The 22,390-nt window shown below is 44.0% G+C and overlaps 2 protein-coding genes across 3 annotated transcripts in view; one reads left to right on the top strand and one right to left on the bottom strand.

Moving 5' to 3' along the window:
• Nucleotides 1-8,268, bottom strand: part of TESK2 (testis associated actin remodelling kinase 2) — a 141,060-nt gene extending 132,792 nt beyond the window's left edge. For both annotated transcript variants that reach the window (XM_068239506.1, XM_068239505.1), the window contains exon 1: nucleotides 8,106-8,268. The gene's annotated coding sequence lies outside the window, so the exon portion shown is untranslated. The remainder of the gene's footprint in view (nucleotides 1-8,105) is intronic.
• Nucleotides 8,269-8,466: 198 nt separating this feature from the next.
• The window catches only part of LOC137520920 (mucin-7-like), a 94,835-nt gene continuing 80,911 nt past the window's right edge, over nucleotides 8,467-22,390 (top strand). Inside the window, exon 1 of the mRNA XM_068239508.1 lies at nucleotides 8,467-8,642. The gene's annotated coding sequence lies outside the window, so the exon portion shown is untranslated. The remainder of the gene's footprint in view (nucleotides 8,643-22,390) is intronic.

Here is a 22,390-nt window from a genome sequence, read left to right as displayed (position 1 = left end):
CTGGAAGGCTGCCAAGTTCTTCAGTGTTGTGGTTCTGCTATGAACTCCCCTTTATGCACACTGCCTGTGTGTTATTTAGGATTAGAGCAGCTTCTCTCTTCTCTCTTATCTTTTACAAGCTGGATAAATCGTCCTCTGAGCTGGCTGGGCTTTCACAAACTGAGGAATTACAAACAAGGGCAAAGCTGTTTGCAGGAAGAAAAGAGCAGCCTGAAACTTCAGTGCATGGGGGAAAGAAACACACAAATGATCTCTTGAGATTCAAAAGGAAGGCTGTATACAGCCTGCTTGTGTATGGATGTATTTTCTATGTGTGGACATACTGTACATCAACCTACTTCCTGTTTTGGTGGCCATTTTGTTTGTTTACAAACAAACTTTTAAAAACTGTTTTTAACCACTTTTAATGCGGCGAGGAGCGGCGAAATTGTGACAGAGGGTAATAGGAGATGTCCCCTAACGCACTGGTATGTTTACTTTTGAGCGATTTTAACAATACAGATTCTCTTTAAGAGTACTAGAAATAGAGGCTCAGCAGGACAGCCGGGCAATCTGCATTGTTTAAAAGAAAATAAATATGTCAGCTTTTATATCTCTCTCAGATCAGGTGCACTAACAAAAAAAAAAAAAAAAAACAGTGAACAGGCTGCAAGTGGAGAAATAAAGCTTTAGATTGTAAGCTCACAAGGGCAGGGCACCCTTTTGTGTCTTGGAATTTGTTAGACATTATAATCATAATCACAGTGTTCTCCCCAGAATTTTTTTTCCAGCCGGGTGGCATGAAAAAGTAGCCGGGTGGGGCTAGATGAGAGAATACAGGGCCGGCGCTTTCCTGCACAACTCTGCTTACAACCAGGGCTGTGGAGTCGGTCCAAAAATCCACCGACTCCGACTCCTCAGTTTAGGATTCCACCGACTACGACTCCTCTAATTTGCATATTACAATTTTGTTGATTAAAAGTATGTAACATGAAATTCGTCTCTTAACTGCCAACGCTTAGGAATTTTACAAGACAACTGAAGTGAGAAGGATATGTAGACTACTATATTTATTCCCTTTAGACTAAAACTAGTCCTTGGTAAGAGTACTTGTAAAAAGGTACAAACCGGAACAAAGAACATCTATCAGGCCCTAGGCAATGTAAGTGTGGGTGCATGTAAGAATGATGTGCAGGTACTCTGCAGGGGAATGAGGAGATTGTAAACAGACAACACCTCTGTGTTCAATGTGCACAGCATTCTCAGTGGATTCCCTGCAGCTCTGTGGGGAGTGCATATGTAGAGTATAGTACTACTGTGTAACAAAGTAAACCTGAGACAGATGAAATTAAAGTTTTATACATACCTGGGGCTTCCTCCAGCCGCCTTCAGGATAATCAGTCCCTCGTTGTCCTCCACCACCTGGATCTTCTGCTATGAGTCCAGGTACTTGAGCCAGTCAGGCGTAGTGCACATGCACACACTCCACCGCCAGGAGCATACTACACCTGTGCAGCACTATTGCGCAGGTGCAGAATGTTCCTGGCTGTGGGAGCGGCATGCGGCCGGACAGCGCTGACTGGCTGCATTGCCAGGACTCATAGCAGAAGATCCGGGTGGTGGAGGACAGTGAGGGACTGATTAGCCTGAAGGGGGCTGGAGGAAGCCCCAGGTATGTATAAAAGTTTACTTTTCATCCGTCTCAGTTACCCTTTAATTTGTAGTCACCAAACCAAATTTTAATAACATATCAAATTATTTTATTTCATCAGCAAAGGGAGTGCATACATTTGCATAAATCAGCATCAATGCAGAATTATTTCCATCTCGTTGACCATCTCTATTAGTGACATAGCTACACATCAGGCTTTATTCTTACAGCATAGATGTTATTTAGTATATATAAGAGATTCCTGTGTACACATCATATATACAGTCACAATCAGATATGTATATCTGACCTTAAAAATATGGGGACTGCTTTATTGAAGCAGCACAAGTAACTAATTTTGATTGGTTTATTTCATTTTTGTGGAGTAAGCACAGCTATTACTGTATATATACACACATTATTTTTAATGACTATTATCTGAGAAATAGAACATTTTATCATATTTTCTATTTTAATTACAGTTACAAATTCATTAGGAGTCGGTGCATTTTTTCCCAACTCCGACTCCAGGCACCCAAAATTGCCCGACTCCACGACTCCGACTCCACAGCCCTGCTTACAACATAGGAGAACGTGAGCCGATGACAGCCGGGCACTCACCAAAACTAGCCGGGTGGAGCACCCGGCTAAAAGAGCCTGGGGAGAACACTGAATCATGTTACATTTGTCACAGGAATTACTACGTATGCAAATTCTGTATTTTGTACCAGCGTATTTTTCTGTATTATGTACCCAGTGTACTTTCTTTGTACAGCGCCACTTAATAAGTTTGGCGCTTTATAAACAATAAAAAATAACTAACAATAATGTCACCCTCTGGACATGCTGTGCGGTAGGGGTATGGGAATCTCAGGAATGGCTGTATAGAACTACAAATACTTGGAGAAAAAAAAAAGTAGTAATTATTTTTTTCAGCATTTAGCTATTTGGATAGCCCCTTTCAATCAATCATTGGCTCCTCTGGCACTGTATGCAAACCTGACATGTGGAAATAGCCACAATGACATTTGTCTTTTTATGCATTGAGTATGGTTGGCATTTCCTTCACCATTGTCTGCATATGGGAGCTGGTGTAACACATGGTATTTCCTCAGCCTGGAAGACAAGATCATGCTGGCACCGCTGGATCAGAAAATACCTGTTTGTCTAGTCCTGATAAAAGGGGTGGATCACTTCACATGCCAAACCTCAAGCCACAGGTCATACAGGGCACAGTTACTGCCAGGGGGGTACGCAGCACTTATAGGAGCTATAAAAGCAAAGGAAGCAACCTGCTATAAGCCATAGAAGGCAGACACCAGATATTAAACCACAAGGGCACAGAGAGAGCATTGTTAAGCAAGCGCTTTGAACCAGCAATTTCTATTACAAACTATTGTAAAGATTCTGATGAATTCTGGTTCTGACGCACTCAGTTCCTAATATAGATTAAAGAAAATGAAAAAAAAATTACCTATGCTCATCTATGGGTATGGGGAGGGGGGTCCAATTTTGTGGGCAAGTGACCTGATCTAGCCGCTACCCTCTACACTAAAGGTCCATTTGCTCTGCCCCAACTTTACTGCAGGTACCTTTTTCATACTACAACTCCTTCCTGCTGGACTCACAGTATCTGAGATGTTGTACACAGCAGACATTGGCTCAAAATTTAACTTGGGGCTCTTTTCCACTTCCTTTGAGTGTACAGTGCGATTGTGATTTGTGCCAGGGGAAAAAAAACAAACAAACAGGAAATTGATGAAATCGCAGAAGAAAAAAACAAAAATATAGTGCTGCGATTGCAATGCGATTTTCCTGCACTCCTATACAAAGTATAATAGCTCAGTCTCACTGAAAACGAAGAAGGAGGACGACGATTGCGCTCAGGATCACAGCTGGACTATTGCACTGTCCTCTATGCAGGCCTTCCAAATACAGATCTACACCGCATGTGGCTAGTACAGAATGCAGTATAGAATACTGCCGCAAGACTATTAATAAGCCAACGCCAGCATTGCCACAGAACACCAATCCTTTGTTCACTACACTGGCTACCCATAAAATGGAGAATCCTTTTCAAAATTGACATGCTAACATTCAAATCCCTTCACAACCTGGGCCCCAGATACCTAAAAGGATTTGTTGCAACTGCATCACACCTACCAAAACCTCAGATCAAAAGGGATCCAATAACTTGACCACCCCCAGAGTCCAACTAAAAACCTTTGGAGCCAAAGCTTTCTGTCTTGCTGCCTCTACCCTTTGGAATCCCTTGCCAAACTTAATCAAGACAGTTCCAACCCTGGACACATTCAAATCAAAACTGAAAAGCCACCGGTTTAGTTTGGCATTTATAAACACATAACTTTTCCCATGTACACATCACCTTGCACTGATCTGAGACAAGCTTGTGTGCTTCGGGCCTACAGGAGAAAAGAACTTTACAAATGTTTTGTTGTTATTTCTTGTGTGAAACAGGCCTTACAACTACATCAACCAGCATAATTTCCTCACATCAAAGTCTGCTGTCAGGTTTGCTTTAAGCAGCTACGAAGGTGTACAAATATTGTACAATCTAGTAGGATCAATCTAAATCCAACCTGTGCAGAATGCGAAATTTATAGACAGCAGTCTCACAGAAATAGGTCCCAAAACATGCTCATATCTCCCCTTATAATCTTACAACAATCATGCTTTCACTTTGCTGAGATGAGTGACAGAGATATCAATAACCCTTTTCCAAAGATGAAGAGCAAATTAGAAGACTTGCAGAGCTTGAACCTCATCATCACCTCCTGTCATAGGGATAATCAGGCTTCTCATTAACAAGGACCAAAGCACAGAATGTGAGCACAAGTCTCTTTAATGAGGACACAGATGGCAGAAACAACCTGGCAAAAGTAGTAGTTCTTACCCGCTCTATACAAAATGGTTTAGACTGGAATCCTGTATTAACAAAATAATAAATGTACTATGATAATTTTAGTAGTGATGTGTTCAAAATACATGCAAATTTAGGCTTGAACAGAACCTGAAATTTGCAAAAACAGGGGCTAATCAAAAACAATCAACTAACCGGCAGCTGAATAATCAAACAATCAGCATTTCTTGAATCAGATTAGCCCTCTGTAATGTTCTGCTTCCATTGAGGTTTCCTATTGAACCAGAATTTGAATATGCAGGGAATTTTGAGCTCCTCACTATACTCTACACCCATATCTGTTTCACAGTCAACTAGCATTCTGTAGCAGCTGGATGATACAAAAAAAAAAAAAAAAATCAGGGCTGTGGAGTCGGAGTCGGGGCAATTTTGGGCACCCGGAGTCGGAGTCATGGTTTCATAAACTGAGTACAAAATCCACAATCCTGTTAAATATTAGACTACGGAGTCGGAGCCATTTTGGTTACCCGGAGTTGGAGTCGTGGTTTCATAAACTGAGGAGTCGGAAGATTTTTGAACCGACTCCACAGCCCTGCAAAAAAATACAAATCAACTGATGCTAACTTATTATCTAATCTGATATTAGAGCACAGTAGTACAATAACCAATCAATCAGAAACACAAAAGGTTCATATTTGGAAACCTACTCATTTATCCAGGCTTTTCTTTTTGAAATCTCGTAAATCACTATTAACCAAAAAACTAAAATTACAGTAGGTGAAAGAATACCCAGCCTTTTATATGGATCATCTACAAGCAAGCTGAAGGCTTGTTACGTAAAGTCACAAGGAAAATGAATAGTGGAAACACAGCCAAGAAGCAAATGCACACAAATATAGAAACGTTCTGTACCAGTCATCTAAACACAAGCAGCATACAGGATAGCACCACTGTCACATCACATCATACTCTCTAACAGTGCAGCGTATACCAGTACTATGTGGTCTCTAAGCCTGTTAGTTCAGCATGAGCCTCCTGTATTAGCGTAGCTTCCAGTATTACAGGCTGGCCCTTCTGTGACTCCAGCAGTACAGTTCAACCTCTAGCACTACAGGACAGTTTGACAGGGCATACACCACCAGCAGTATAGCAAACCCCATCAGTTCTAGTGCATCTACGGTCTATGCTCACCAGCCACCAGAGAAAGGCAGTCCCTGTGACACCAAGTACTCTGGTAAAGTAAGATCCCAGCCTCCACCAAGCCAATATTACAGTGATAAACATTTTCATCTCTAGTAGTATTGTGACCTCAGTACACCACTCGTTCGGCCCTTTTGAAACCTATCTGTACAGGATTAGCCCTGGCATTCCAGGTGCTGGTGGTGAAAGGTGGAGGGCATATGGTGGGGTCCCTATCATCCTGACATATTACTAGTTATAGGGGAAGAAATTCTACGCAATTTTTTTCTCACCCCCACCCACGGCTGCCGGTCCCTACTCCACCATTCTGCTGCACTGTAGGTCAGCCACCCTGGCCCTCACAAGGGTCAGACAATCACTAGAGCAGTGATGGCTAACCTTGGCACTCGAGCTGTGTTGGAACTACTGTGGTGGATCTACAAGTCCCATGAGGCACTGTAATACTCTGACAGCTCTAAACATAACTCGGGGAAGCAGAGGCACAATGGGATTTGTAGTTTTGTCAGCTGGAGTGCCAAGGTTAGCCATCACTGCACTAGGGGGTCTCACTCTCACTGCCCTCTCACCTTCTCTCTATATTTCTTTTCTCACTTTCCTCTCCTCTCTCTTTTCCCCAGGTTAGGGCGAGATCTGATTCAAAGTATCGTCACAGAAGCATTTTGAGTGCCATAGACGGCAGCGGATTAGCCCTTGGTCCATCTTTTATGGTTCCTTTACCTATACTGTATAAGCTATACTCTTTGCCTGCATATGCATTCTATCTACTGTATGCATCTGTATGCACTATATATCTAATACCCGTACCACCCGTACCCCTGTTTGTGCCAAAATCAATTCCGGGTACAATTCACAGTTTACTTGGCGAAATAAATGAATTCTGATTTTGGTTGTGAAGGAAATGAAGTTGACTTCCCTATTGGAGAAGGGGAAGGGAATACAATGTGGCCCTAATTATTATGGGTGACCCAGGTGGTGCATCTTTAGCAGTAGAATAACTCCCTGCTGTTGGGAGGGCTAAATACTATGTGGGTATTTGGTTATGAAAGGAATACAGGCATTCCACGACCTGATGCACAGGTAGTGAATGAGAGAAGCTATTCAAGGGGGGGTCCCAAAGTATTGTATGGTGTTCACCTGGTGGAAAGGAGGAAATACAGTGACCCTCCCAGTAGTTCAACACAAGTAGAAAGGGAGAAAGTGGTGTGAAGTATATTGTTCAATGTGGTCCTGATAAGGAAATGTACAGTGTGATCCTCAATAGTAAAGAGAATGGAGTGCAGCCCCCAAGGGTTAAGACAACAAGAGTCCCACACAGAGGGGTTTCCCACCTGCTGGTGGAAAAAAAAAATGCTGATTACTCTTTGCTGGTGAATGGAGCAGAGGGGATGCCTGGTACTGATGGGATAGGGAACCCCTGGTGGAGAAGGGACCCTGGTAGAGCAGGGAGTTCTCTGGTGGCAGAGAGAGTAAGGACCCCTGGTAGAGTAGTGAGATCCATGGTGGCGAAGGGAGAAGGAACCCCTGGTGGTGGAAGGAGAAGGGACCCCTGGTAGAGAAGTAGGACCCCTAGTGGTTCAAGAATAAGGACCCATGGTGGTGAAGGGAAAATAAATCTCTGGTGGCGGGAAACCCTTTGTGGTGAGGGAGGGAGACATGACTCCTGGTGGAGTAGTGAGACCTCTGGAGGTAGAGGGAGAAGGACCCCTGGTGGTGGAGGGAGAAGGACCCCTGGTGGTGGAGGGAGAAGGACCCCTGGTGGTGGAGGGAGAAGGACCCCTGGTGGTGGAGGGAGAAGGACCCCTGGTGGTGGAGGGAGAAAGGGCACCTAGTGGAGAGTAGGGAGAGCCCCTAGAGTTAGAGTAGGGAGACCCCTGGTGGAATGAGAAGGGACCCCTGGTGGAATGAGAAGAAACCCCTGGAGGTGGAGGGAGAAGGGACCCCAAGTGGTAGAGTAGGGAGACCTGATAATCCCCTTGTGGTGGAGGAAGAAGAAGGGACCCCTGGTAGAGTAGGGAAACTCCTGGTGCTGGAGGAGAGGGAGAAGACTCTGCTAGTGACAGGAAAGTGAAACCAGTGGGAGGAGGAGGGGAGGTACTCTGATAGTGAAGGTACAGTAGAAGTGTGACACATAATTCTCCTGCTGGTGAATGCATGACACAGCATTGGGCCCCTGATGGTGATGAAGGGGTTAAACAGTAGGACTCCTTGTGGTGAAAAGGGGAGACGCAGTGTGGCCACGCTACTGAATACAGTACAGTGTGCCCCCTACTGGTGATGCAACACAGAGAACCTTAGTAGTGAAGGGGATAGGAACATAGTGTGGCCCCTCTAGCAGGGAAGGAAGTACAGATGCCCCCCCCCCCTAGTCTAGCAAAGCATGTCCCCATCACTCACCGCAGCTGTGTCCCCGGTGGTCTGCGAGGGGGGACGGGATTCCCCTCAGTCACCCCCCGGACGCCATGTTTCTCAACCGAACTCTGCACTCCTCTCTTCACCGATCAACGCAGCACCAGCCAGGGGCGAAACCTTCAGCTGCGCCCCGCCCACCACTTCTCCCTCCACCAATCACACCTGAGCGCTACAAGAATGGCAGCAGTCCCGCCCGGCCTATTACAAACCAATGCTGTTCTACAGGCGGCCCATCCCCTCATTCTACCTTCCCGCCTCTTCCTCATCCAGCCAATAGGCACTTGACAAAGTGAGGGGCGTGCCCATTGACAGCCAGCCAACAGCGGCTCAAAGTTGGTAAATAGTTGTGTGGGAAGAATGCTGCTCTCCGGGGATTGGTCCGCCGTTGCTACGAGGGTGGCATCTAAAGATATCAACACTTGTCAACTGGATGGACTAAACTAGCGAGTGACGTGCTGCTGGGCCAATCAGAGCGGTCACCGTGCTGACGTCCATGCTTCCAGCAGACGTATAGAACGCAATGTAAATAAACCGAATGTTTACGTTCAGGAAGTCCTAGTATTGCTCTTCTGGAATTCCTGCACTGCTGAAGCGCATCTCTAGACAGACAGCAAAGCGTGCAGTCTGATACATTAGTGATCAGATTCCCCAAATTGTGTCCCCTTTTGTGTCAAAAGTGATTGATAAATATCTCCTCTATAAATGTTGGTCACTTGAGCTGAAAAAGCCTATCTGAAAGCGATAACAGCTGTCTGTGTAGTAGGACCTTTTTTTCTGTTTGCTGGGTACATACAATTCAATTTGCCATCTGGTCACTGGGTAATTTGATGGGAAGTTGTATTGTGTGTGCTCACAATTGATAACAGGATCGATACTCAGGTGATAACTTTGCAAAATGGATCAAAAGGCACATCTGACGCCCATTAATGGTACAATTTTTTTTATTAAATGCGATCTTTCGATGCGTTTTGAAAGATCGTAAGTGATCTGAAAGCAATTATTGATTGTTCACATTTACTGGACGATTCTTTCTTCAAATTCCATCATAAATTTCCAACTTTCGGATCGATGTGATCATATTTAGCAATTAACCATTATCGATTGCCTTCATAAATAGCAAATTTTCTAAACAATGTGATCGTAAAAATCGCATCAATAAATTGCATTTGGTGAAAACATTGTACTGATTGATATTGATATTGTACTGTATTGATATTGTGGTGAAACCCCTTCTACAGTGTGATGTCTGGGCCATGATCCTGGAAGTTTGCTGTCTGTGAACCTCATTGCATTGTGAGAAATAACGGCTGTTTCCAACTGCCAAGCAAGCAGCGGCTCCCTCTGTGCATAGAACTCTAGTAAATGAACATTTCGCAGAAATTAATGGTGTGGTGAATATTTGTACTTTATAATATTTTGCAACCAGTTGCAATAATTTATTCCTATAGCTATCAGAAAGTGCAACCTAACCATTGATTTCAATGTATTTTTGTCAGAAAATGCAACCCAACCTAACCCTACTGTCACACAGAACCTCCTTTATTGGGCAATTAATAACCCCCCTGGGAGAATAAAGAACCCCCCTGGGGAACTAAACACCCACAGTTGCAAATAATGAAATCCAAATGTGAAAGAAGGCACGTATGCGCAGTTAAAGAGAAACCGTGACCAAGAATTTAACTTCATCCCAATCAGTAGCTGATAAGCCTTTTACATGAGAAATCTATTCCTTTTCACAAACGCATCATCAGGGGGCTCTGTATGGCTGATATTGTGGTGAAACCCCTCCGACAGGAAACTGTCAGAACCTTGGTCCTGGCAGTTTCCTGTCTGTGAACCTCGTTGCATTGTGGGAAATAGCTGTTTACAGCTGTTTCCAACTGCCAAAACAGGAAAATTGAATACTTACCTTCCGGTAATTTTCCTTTCCTGGAATAGAAGATGGTGACATACTGATGGGTTAGGCCCGCCCCTGACCCCCATTGGACAGATCATTTTATAAATTAAAAGAGCCCGCCCCCCCTGCCATTCTCATGAAAATCAGTCCTCGAATGGACGAGAGGGTGGGTTCGTATGCCGCCATCTTCTATTCCAGGAAAGGAAGATTACCGGAAGGTAAGTATTCAATTTTCCTGTTTCCTGGAAAGAAATGGCGGCATACTGATGGGATCTACAAAATCAGACAGAGAGGGAGGGTAAATGCAAAATCAAACATAATTTATTTCTTTACTACAGACAAAACTGATTCACCAAACTTTAAAGTAGTGAGAGCTGCAGGGTTAACATGGTAGTGTTTGAGGAAAGTATACGATGACGACCAACTGGCCGCTTTACAAATAGTGTCCATTGAAACTTTTGCAAAAGATGCCCAAGAGGCTGCCATGCCCCTAGTGGAATGTGCATGAATCTCAGATGGTACTTGTAAGCCTTTTGTTGTGTAACACAACTGAATTAGCCTAACTAGCCAGTTAGCTAATGTCCTCGAAGAAACTGCACTACCTTTGTTTGGACCCTGAATGTTTATAAACAAGCGATCTGATGATCTGAAGGCACTTGTACTATTCATATAAGCCTTTATGCTTCTACCCACATCCAGTGGATGGCACTGTTCGTCCGAGATGAACGTTGGTAAAGTTAACTCTTGATTTATGTGAAAAGCGGATGCCACCTTAGGTATATGTTGAAGTACAGGTCTGAGAACAACTCTATCAGGATAAAACTGAAGAAAATTCTCTGAGCAGCCTAGGGCTTGTAAATCTGATACTCTTTTTGCTGAGGCTATTGCCACTAGAAACACGGTTTTTAGTGTTGTATTCCAAAGAGATGCTGACTCTACTGGATGGAATGGTGGATTGGACAAAACTTCTAGGACCACACATAGATCCCACTGAGGGAAAAACGGTTTCCTAGGGGGTCTCAGTTTTTGTACTGCTTGTATAAACTGGATGATTAATGGATTCAAAGCCCATTTATGGCTCGTCAAGGCCGAAAGTGCTGAGACTTAAACTTTTATGGCAGAAAGGCTCAACTGTAGATCCACTCCTGTTTGGAGGAAGGCTAGAATGTCCTGTACTTTAGGGGCAAGAAAGTCAAATTTCTTTACAGAAGCAAAGTTTGCAAATTTTCCCCAGATTCTATGATACGTAGAGTTTGTGGAAATCTTCCTGGCTTTCAGTAAGGTAGACGTGACCTCTTCAGAGCAACCCAATGCTAGAAACTTTTGCCTCTCAACCTCCAGGCCGTCAAATTGAGACTGTTGACGTTCGGATATAGCAGTTGTCCTTGACAAAGAAGGTTTGGGACCTGGGGCAGTTTGAATGGATCCTCCAGACTCAATTCTGATAGGAGAGTGAACCAAGGCCTCCGAGGCCAGAACGGAACAATAAGAATGATTAAGCATGGCTCTAGTATAAGTCTTTGTAGTAGTCTCAAGATTAGTGGGAAAGGAGGGAACGCATACCCCAGCTTGAAATTCCACTGTGCTGTTAGACAGTCTGTTGCCTCCGCTGTCGGCTGGTAATAGCGGGATAAGTATCTTGGCAACTTCGAGTTCTCTGTTGAAGCACACAGGTCCACCTGTGGAAGACCCCACTTCTGTGCAATTAAGTTGAATATGTCGTTGTTCAGACACCACTTGTTGGGATCGGCAAACTGTCTGCTCAGACGATCTGCTAGTATATTCTGTGGTCCTGGGAGATGAATTGCTGTCAGATGATCCAGATGTCTTTGTGCCCAAGACATTATGTGAACTGATTCCTGAAGAAGTGCTCGACTCCTCGTTCCTCCCTGTCTCCTTATATAAGCTACTGCTGACACATTGTCTATCTGTAGTAATACTGATTTCCCTAGAATTAAGTGCTGAAAAGATTTCAGAGCCAAGAATGCTGCTCTGAGTTCCAGAATGTTGGAGGGTTCCTGAACACAAGGGATCCTCCACTTCTGCTGCACACAAAAGTTCTGACAATGCGCCCCCCATCCTGCTAGACTCGCGTCTGTCGTTGTTACGATAGGGATTGATTGCTGGATCTGAAGACAGGTCCTCAAGTTCCTTTCCTGTTTCCACCATTGTAGGGAGATCTTTACTTGTAGAGATAGTTTGAACTTTTGTGACATACTCCTTTTGTTCCAATGGTTGAGAAAAAAGATTTGAAAAGTTCTCAAATTCGAGTGGGCCCACTTCACCATTGGGATTGTTGATGAGGGAACTAGTAAAAAAGGGCGCACAGGGATAGTGGACAAAAAGGGCGCCGCCATAGACTGCAATGCAAAATATCGGCTATTCGGTGCCCGACAGGAAAAAAGGGCGCACGAGAAATAGCGGTTACAGGGATCGTGTTAACAAAGGTTTTCGTTTACAGGATAAAGTTTATAACAAATATCGTTTACAAGTTCGTTTAGACTTTGTATTATACTTATTTTTTCGTTTGTAAATTTCGCTTATATGGGTTTTAACTAGTTTTTTCGTTTTAAAAATGCGCTTATAAAACTATAACAACTAAAATTTCGTTTACACTTCTTTTATCATTTAAAATTCGTTTTCATATGTATAATGCTTAAATAACGTTTCTAAAGCTGATTGTATTAGAAATACATCGCTTATGGTATTAACTTTGTTTTTACACTTCTAATGCGTTGATTATAGTTACTAAAATATCGCTTTAAATATTACTGTTATTTTAAGATTTCTACGTGATTTTAAGGCTAGTTATTCTATTACAAATTACTGTTATTTTAAGATTTCTACGTGATTTTAAGGCTAGTTATTCTATTACAAATATATAAATTATTTTATTCATGTTATTTGGAGTGAAGTATTTTAAGGATTAAATATATTATTGTTTATATGTGTTTAGCGTGTTTTGTGCAGTGGTGATGGTTAGGTTTAGGCATTACTAGGGGGTCTAGGGGTTAGGGATAGGTACAGGGAGGGTTAGGACCAGGGTGGTGGTTAGTTTTAGGCACCACCAGGGGGTCTTAGGTTTAGGCACCAGAAGGGGGGTCTTAGGTTTAGGCACCACCAGGGGAGTCTTAGGTTTAGGCACCACCAGGGGGGTCTTAGGTTTAGGCACCACCAGGGGGGTCTAGGGGTTAGGGATAGGTACAGGGAGGGTTAGGTATACATACAGTGCAATATACACCACCAGGGGGGTGGTTAGTTTTAGGCACCACCAGGGGAGTCTTAGGTTTAGGCACCACCAGGGGGTCTTAGGTTTAGGCACCACCAGGGGGGTCTTAGGTTTAGGCACCAGAAGGGGAGTCTTAGGTTTAGGCACCACCAGGGGAGTCTTAGGTTTAGGCACAAACAGGGGGGTCTTAGGTTTAGGCACCACCAGGGGAGTCTTAGGTTTAGGCACCACCAGGGGAGTCTTAGGTTTAGGCACCAACAGAGGGGTCTTAGGTTTAGGCACCACCAGGGGAGTCTTAGGTTTAGGCACCACCAGGGGGGTCTAGGGGTTAGGGATAGGTACAGGGAGGGCTCTGTATGAGAGTAAGTTTAGGTATAGTTATAGTACAATATATTTAATATATACAATTTATTACATTATGTGTATTTACACAAAGGGGGGTCTAGGTGTGAGGGATAGGGATAAGGAGAGATATCTGTGACCCTAAAGTTAGGTATAATTGTAGTAAAATACCTGTAAAACCTACCATTCTAGTACTATGCTTAATACAAGTGTAAATATCGTTTTTGCTATAGACGCTATTTGACGTTTCATTTCAGAATTCGTTTACTGTTATAGACGGTATTTTGCCATTTCATTTCCGTTTATTTAACGTATTTAGCACTAAATTATCGTTTATAACCTCTTAAACGAAAAATACGGTTTTGCATTCAAACCTATAATTTCGGCTACACCCCGCGCCCTTTTTTCCAGGCGCCCTTTTTTGATATACGCGTTGATGAGAACGTCCCCAACAGGCTCAGGCACGTTCTGGATGATACATACTGGCGACATAATATTGAGGATACCTTCTGTTGAATGGATATCACTTTCTGGCACGGCAGACAGACCTTGTTCTGGTTGGTTATGAATCTGGCACCTAAAAAGATCATGTCCTGTGATGGGGTTAACTGGCTCTTTGGAAAGTTTATTAACCATCCCAGTCTCTGTAATTCCTGTAATAATATTTTTTGGTGATGTAACAGCACTTCTCGATTTTGATTGACAAGCAGTATGTCGTCTAGATAATGGAAGACCCTTAGGCCCTTCTGTCTGAGGGAGGCAATGACTGGGAGAAGAATCTTTGTGAATGTTCTGGGTGCTGTTGAAATTCCGAAAGGGAGACTTTGAAATTGCCAGTGGATGCCGTTGACCGCAAACCTTAAGTACTTCTGAAAGCTTTTCTTGATTGGAATATGGAGATATGCATCTGAGAGATCCAACGTTGTCATCCAATCGTCCACCCTTACGACTTTTATGATAGTCTGTAATGACTCCATCCTGAATCGTCGTGTCTTTATGTGACTGTTTAGGAATTTTAGATCCAATACCGGTCTCCATCCTCCCGATGATTTTGGGACCAAGAACAATGGAGAATAGATTCCTGTTGATTCCTTTTGACGCGGGACTGGAACTATGGCTCTGCATTGGGCCAGAGAGTCCACGTAGTCCGATAGGATCTGACCATTTATCACGTTTGAAGGTAGACGAGTTTCCAGAAATCTTGCCCTGGGAGGAGATCTTTTGAATTTCCATGAATGACCCTTTTGCAAAGTCTTGAGTACCCAGACATCTTCCACTGTATCCACCCAGACTTTCCAGAAAGAATGCAATCTTGCCCCTACTGGTTCTGTCTGGGCGGTCGCACCTTCAGAAGGGTTTTGTGTTCTGACTTGCTCCTGGATTTGGTTTAGACTTTCCAGACTTAAGAAAGGACGCCTGTGTCCCTTTCCAATTCTTATTAAATTGTTTGCCTGGTCTGTATGTACGAGCCTGTTGGAATCTGGAAGAGGACTGTGACTTGTTTGGCTGTTGCCGAGTTGTCCTGGATTTCCTGTCCTGGGGCAAAAGTCCCGATTTTCCTCCAGTGACTTTGGCAATGGCGTTGTCCATTTCTGTCCCGAAGAGATGTTTACCGTCAAACGGTATCCTACACCAGTTATTTCTGGAAGATTGGTCTGCCGACCAAGGCTTTAACCGTAGAGCCCTCTTTGCCGTAACATTATGTAACATGGCTCTGGACGAAGATCTGATAGTATCTATGGCGGCTTCTCCTATAAAGTCGCTGGCCAACTTTAACTCATCTAAAGCTTTGATAATTTCGATTTTATCGGTGTCTGAGTTGAGCGCCATTTCGATGTTGTCAACCCAGACCTTTATAGCTTTGGCAAGGGAAGTTAGTGCTACTGCCGGCCTACAGGCTGCTCTACAGGTGGTAGGCCTGAGGCTGATGTAGACTCCTCTGGATGTGCCTGAGATGTAGAGGGCAAAGGCTGATTAGCCGCCAGTTTATCAAATGTCTCCTGCACTGCCTGTTGGATGAAGGACATGACTTGCTGGTTTTCAGAGTCTTTGTCCCTGCCTAACTCCATAAAACAAGCCTCACAGACCATTTTGTCCGGAAGAGCTGGTTGACCACATGACCAACATAACGTTTTCGCTGGTTGATCGAATCTGTGGGCCTCCCTAGGCAATGGTCTAGGAGATTTACTCCTGCTATAGGCACGTCTCCTACGCCTATAGTCATTATAATCATAGTCTGGCGAATATCTCCTGGGAGAATTTCCTCTTCCTGATCTGTGATCCCGTCTTGGAGATCGGCTCCTGTGTGATCTATAGTACCCACTGGAGTAACGCCGATCAGATGAACGCCTTCTACTAGGAGAGTGTTTTCTAGACGATCGCCTTTTAGGCGAATGATTGTCATCTTTGCGAGATTTCTCAACGCGCTTTTCAGGGGATTTCCTTTTCGATGAGCTTGCATCGTAGGAAGCCTCTCTGGTGGACTTGTTCCTCTTTGACTTCGAGCGAGATCTGGATCTCGATGAGGAATGGTGACCTTTAGACACCTCTCTCCTCTTCTCTCCTCCTCACGGACTGTGGAGACACAAAAAAGATATGTTTCCACTAAGAAAGTCCGCCCCGAAAAGGGAGATAATGCACTCTTTTAATAAAAAGTCCCCAATGATACCCTGTGCTGGAAAACTGTCATATACAAAACACCCTGTGAACAAACTTAGATGGAGAGGCAGAAAAACCTCTCATTTACCTCTCCTGAGACGCTGATGCTGATGCATTATGGGTCTGCGCCTGACCATCCATCCTAAACATATATGGCATACCATTAGCATATATACTTAAAAAAAAAAAAAAGAAAGGAAATCTGCTACCTGTATGATGCAGGACAATATACCTTTCCTGCTGTGTTGCCGCAGATAGTCGTACTGGGTCCCTCCTGCCCAGAGCGGTACCGCAGCCAGCAAGAGCTGCACCCGCTCTGGCGTCCTTTTAAACTTTCTCTCTTCTTCCGGAAAACGCTTCCGCTGTGTCAGCCAATCAGGGACAGTCTCGGCAAATCACGCGAGACTTCCCCTCCGAGAGCCGAGCAGGAAGTAAGGGGTATAGCGTGTCGGCTAGACAAACCCCGCGCTAGCCCGACCACGTCCAGCACAGGGGAGCAGCTACCAGAGAGGGCTGGCGCATTTATAGACCTCGTTTAGAGGTCGCAATGTCCGCTACCATGACGGGAGAGGCTCAACCCGTCGTATGCGCCAGAAAAAAAGGTACAAATAGTAAAACAAAATAGGCGCTGGAGGGAAAAAACAAAAAAAAACAAATGACCAGTCCATACAAGGACAGAAAAAAAGAGAATGGCAGGGGGGGGGGGGGGGGGCTCTTTTAATTTATAAAATGATCTGTCCAATGGGGGTGAGGGGCGGGCCTAACCCATCAGTATGCCGCCATTTCTTTCCAGGAAAAAGCATGAAGCAGCTACTTCCACTGACATCATCTGCCAGCAGTAAAAATGTCACCATGTGATAAATGAAAGAATGCAAATCAGGGAGAGGAAAGATTTTACAAATAGGCAAACACTGACTAAATCATTTATACATAATTATTGTAAAAATGAAGCACTTTTTTTCATTACATTATTTTCACTGAAGTTCCTCTTTAAGCACAGCCTATTCAAGTGGCAAAATATTACAGGTTACAATATTTTTCATTACACCTATAAGGACTAAAGATGTAGCCACCTGTATCTCAGGGAGAGGAAAGATTTTACAATGGGAAAACACTGACTTCATTTATAAATTAACATTGTAAAAAAAAAAAAAAAATCAACATTTTATTCATTACGTTATTGTCATTATAGTTCCTGTAAAGATCCAACGTGTTTGATCCTTAAAGGGATTCTTAAAGGGACACTTAAGTCAAACAAAAAAAATGAGTTTTACTCACCTGGGGCTTCCAATAGCCCGCTGCAGCTGTCCGGTGCCCTCGCCGTCTCCCTCTGATCCTCCTGGCCCCACCGGCAGCCACTTCCTGTTTCGGTGACAGGAGCTGACAGGATGGGGACGCGAGTGATTCTTCGTGTTCCTGGCCACAATAGCGCCATCTATGCTGCTATAGCATATATCATATACCATATAGCAGCATAGAGGGTGCTAATGTGTCTGGGAACGCGAAGAATCACTCGCGTCCCCAGCCTGTCAGCTCCTGTCACCGAAACAGGAAGTGGCTGCCGGCGGGGCCAGGAGGATCAGAGGGAGACGGCGAGGGCACCGGACAGCTGCAGGGGGCTATTGGAAGCCCTAGGTGAGTAAAACTCATTTTTTTTGTTTGACTTAAGTGTCCCTTTAAGCCTGGAAATAAAAATCAGTTTTACTCACCTGGGGCTTCTACCAGCCTCTTACAGCCGTCCCGTGCCCTCACAGTCACTCGGGGATCCTCCTGTCCCCCGCCGGCAGCTAGTTTCGTTTTCAGATGACAGGCTCATTGTGCCTGCAAAGGCCTGGCCACATGTCTCCTTCTTTGCGTTCCCGTCTGCAATAGCGCTATCGGGGACAGGAACGCAAAGAAGAGTACGCATCGTCAGGCCTGTTGGTAAATCAAAACTAGCTGGCGGCAGGGAACAGGAGGATCCACGAGTGACTGAGAGGGCACGGGACTGCTGCAGCGGGCTGGTAGAAGCCCAAGGTGAATAAAACTGATTTTTTTTTTTGTTAGGCTTAAGTATCCCTTTAAGCGACGTTGGCCATACCCTGCTGTACTCCCATTAGAAAGGCGGGCGATCGTTGGCCGGAGCGGAGTGTGAAAAAAGCACATTTACAGCATGCTTATTGTGCAACACGTTTGTGCATATTTGTAACCATTTAAACCGACATTCAAACCGGAATAGAGGGGTCCATCAAGAACCTTCCTTCACTAACTGTGTTAAAACTTCATTGGAGCTATGCCGATAATGATCAATGCTATATGTACTTTGAGTAGTGGAGATTATTAAAGTATGTCTGAACTGAGAGGGATATGAAGGCTGCCATATTTATTTTCTTTAAAACTATTTAAGCAATACTAGTTGCCTGGCAGGTCCGCTGATCTCTTTGGCTGCAGTAATGTCTGAATCACACAACGGAAATATGCATTCAGCTAAACCAGTCAGACTTCAGTCAGAAACATCTGATCTGTATGCTTGTTCAGGGTCTATGGCTAAAAGTATTAGAGGCCGAGGATCAGCAGGACAGCCGGGCAACTGATATTCTTTAAAAGGGAATACATATGGCAGCCTCCATATACCTCTGAGTTCAGGTGTGCTTTAAGTTTCCCTCCCCTGTTTACATCACTCTGATACTGGCTGTCCTTGGCAGGTTTCTGCACTATATCAACTATATATAGAGTACTTGAGGGGGCCTAGTGTAAAGCCTGCACAAGGGCCCTACGTCTCTGATCAAACACTTTCTCCACTTTGTTCCTATAAAACCAATAGTGTTCTCCACTTTAAAAACAGAGAATGCTATTTGGTGCTCTACTGTATAAAGTGACAGTCAGGCTAATAATCACTTTATAAACACGGCAATGGACACAAAAACTCGCTTTTCTTGGGATCATAAAGTGACAACCTTGTGGTGATATATTGAGGTGCTGATGATATTAGGGAATACAGGAACATATTTCTGTCATTTTTCTGTCTGCTATATCTCACATGTGTATTCTGCTTTGAAGCGATGGTCATCTGGCTGTACTAAATCTGCATCTAAAGGGACTTCAGTGAATAGAGCTGGGGTGTTAGCCTCCAGCAAAGACATTGGTTAATTAGACAATGGCAGAAGTGAAGGGTTTTGTTCTACCTAACTGGAGTGGAAGCTTGGAAGTCATTGACAATTGAAACATTTACCACTTCTGTTGATGAAGGCTGTTAAAGCATTGTCAAGAACTCTAGACTAGCCAGGAAGAGCCTCCTGTGTGTTAAACACTATTTCGTTGTGAGGAAATTAAATTATTGGTGGAGGTGCAAACTATATCCTTATCTTTGATCAGCTAGGAAATACGGTCAACAATGGAGTTGAAAAGTCTCACTTCACAATCTTTTGATGTATAGACTTTTACCTGGAGAACTTGGATTAAGAAAGTCTTTTGTTGTGTGTGTGCTATAGTACATTTTTCACGTGTGGATGTTAGATCTCTGGAAATCCAATTATGACTGAGGATGTAATTAAATCTAGTTCCCCCTGTCCACACAGGCTTACAGCCTTGAGGCGAATATTTCATTATAAAAACCAGGGGACAGATACCTCAAATCAGTCCCCTCCTGACGGTAGCTGCAGCTGGACTCCTGGCCCAAGCTAGTGGACTCCTGGTCTAACCAGAATTGTGTCTGTCCACAAAAGTCCAAGGTTCTTCTATCTGGATCCCTGTATTTGGGTAAGCAAATTGCTTGGTGTGTATCTTTGTAGACTCTTAATTTTGTAACTTTTATTTTGTTTTTTTGTAATCTTTTGTATATATTCTGTTCTGCATTGTTCCATTTTTTTCCCTGGAATATTAAAATAAGCTTGACTTCTGCTGTACTAAACTAACACTCATAGCCTAGAAGAGATTGAAGTGCAACTGTGTATAAATCCATGCCTAATTGTATGCTTGAGCAACACTACCATATGAAATTGTAATTGCATTGTGTGTGGTTGCGTTTGTCAGACGTTGGCCTAAAGCGCGCAGCTGACCCAACGTACGAAAACACCAGTGCGAGTAGCTAACAGTATCGTTCGGAACGACTGTTAGTGGTTTGGCTTCACTACAGTGTAAGATTGCAACTGTGTGTGTGTGTGGGTGCGTGGTGTTCCCGTATTCGGCCTAAGTGCAAAGCTGAACCGAATACGAAAACGCGGATTGTGCGCTGAGGACTCGGCAGCAGAGTGGAAGTGTCTAGCGAACCGCTAGTGGTGGCAGTGAGAGGTGTTCTGAGGGGTCCCAGCCTTGTTTTAGCTTGAATAAGGCTGCTCCCCGCTTGATCTGGTCAAACCCGCAGTCGGGAACCGTATACGCAGGCGTGCCGCTGGCCGGTTCCTGACAAACCTTGCAAACTGGAAATTGGTGATAAAGAAAGTGATCCTTTAAAGAAGAACCAAGCTAAAAAAAAACCTAAACCCTTGACCATATTGAATCCACAGCACCATTGTTTTACATTTTTGATAAGTGGGTTGCTACATCAGGCTACTACCACCATCTTTAAAGATTACCTGTAAGAAAAAAAAGTGCCCCTGGGGAGTACTTACCTCGGAAGGGGGAAGCCTCTGGATCCTAAAGGTGCTTCCTCTGTCGTCCGTTATATAGGGGATCCAGCGCTGGGACCCCCAAAGATCTCCTTGGTGTGAGTGCATGTGCGTTTAGCCCTTCTATAGCACTGAAACATGATCGCGGGGAAATCGCCTGAAAATGGTGCAGGCTACGCGTTTGTGTTTTGAGATTTTGGCCGATTTGAGCAAATTGCCCAAGTAAGAACAGGCCCATAGGGTTTTATTACACTAGTGCTTTCAAAAGCGCTAACGGTTGAGCGTTTTGCCGAAATCGCCGGCAAAACGCTCAAGTGTGGATGGGCCCTTAGGGCACATTAGTACCCCTTATCCATCCCCTCAAAAAGTTACAAAAAAAAACAAATACTGTTTTAAAAAAATGACCAGCAAGCTTATCAGCCATAGCAGTAATCCCTGCTGCAACGAATGCCAGGTACACACCATACAATTTTCTGTTAGATGTACCTGCCAGATAGATACATTTCCAACATGTTGAATTTAGAGAATCTAACAGAAAAATCTAACAGAAAATTGTATGGTGTAATCCCAGCATAAAGCAGATAACCTCCTTGCTATGGGAGTTTGTCAGCAGAGTTCTGCGGGTGAGTGGAGTGTGTGGATATGCATTGGGGGTTCTTTAATCAAGGTCAAGAGGATATTAGCATGGGAACAATAAATAAATGTATAAAATAGTGAACATAATGAAGCAATTTAATACCAGGCCAGCGTGTTTTTTTTTAAACCCTTTGTAGGAGAGGGTAAGTTGTGCTAAGGTACTCCTATACCCATTTCACCAGAGGGAGGGACGGGTGTCTGAAGGACCCCTTGATTTTAAAAGGGGCTTACATATTCCTGCTGCTACCCACCCCCCTAGCAGGCATCTGTGAGAATGAGCGCCTTGGTCATAACAGTATGATGGGTGCTCCGTGGAGAGGAGGAGGCTTCACCACCCTTCCCCCCTTCCTCAATGTTATGGACCATGTGGGTTGGTACCAGCAAGTGAGGGCTGGAATGTTTTATCACGTACTACCAGTAATCATTTAAAAATAAGAAGAAAAATAGATTTGGAACTTCTTTGAGAAACAGGTACATGACTTGTTTGATATATGCTGTGAAATGCCACAGAAGATGTCAGCACTATATAAATACATAATAATAATAATAATAATAATAATAATAATAATAATCCATTACAGACTAGCTTCTGATATCCCCACTGGAGATGCTCGCAGATCCCTGAAGATGCCTTCAGGTCTATGGATTGTAGACAATTCCTTTCTGACAACCTCCAACTTTTAGCAACTGTTTGTGTTCTGCTGCCCTCTAGTGTTTACTACTATTATTGTTACTCTGGACTTCAATTTCCATGTTTTAGGCCCGGTTTACATTAGCGTTCCCTGTCCGAATCCGCCTGATCGGATCCGGACCGTATACTGTACAAACGGAACGTACGTTCCGCATAGCAATGCAAAGGCTATGCGGACGTTCACATACGTACGTTCCGTACAGTACGGAGCCGGACCGGATCCGGACTCCG

The sequence above is a fragment of the Hyperolius riggenbachi genome, chromosome 6 (assembly GCF_040937935.1).
Source record: "Hyperolius riggenbachi isolate aHypRig1 chromosome 6, aHypRig1.pri, whole genome shotgun sequence".
Taxonomy (NCBI): domain Eukaryota; kingdom Metazoa; phylum Chordata; class Amphibia; order Anura; family Hyperoliidae; genus Hyperolius; species Hyperolius riggenbachi.
Note: the sequence above shows the minus strand (reverse complement) of the source record. Positions and strands in the feature narration are given on the sequence as shown.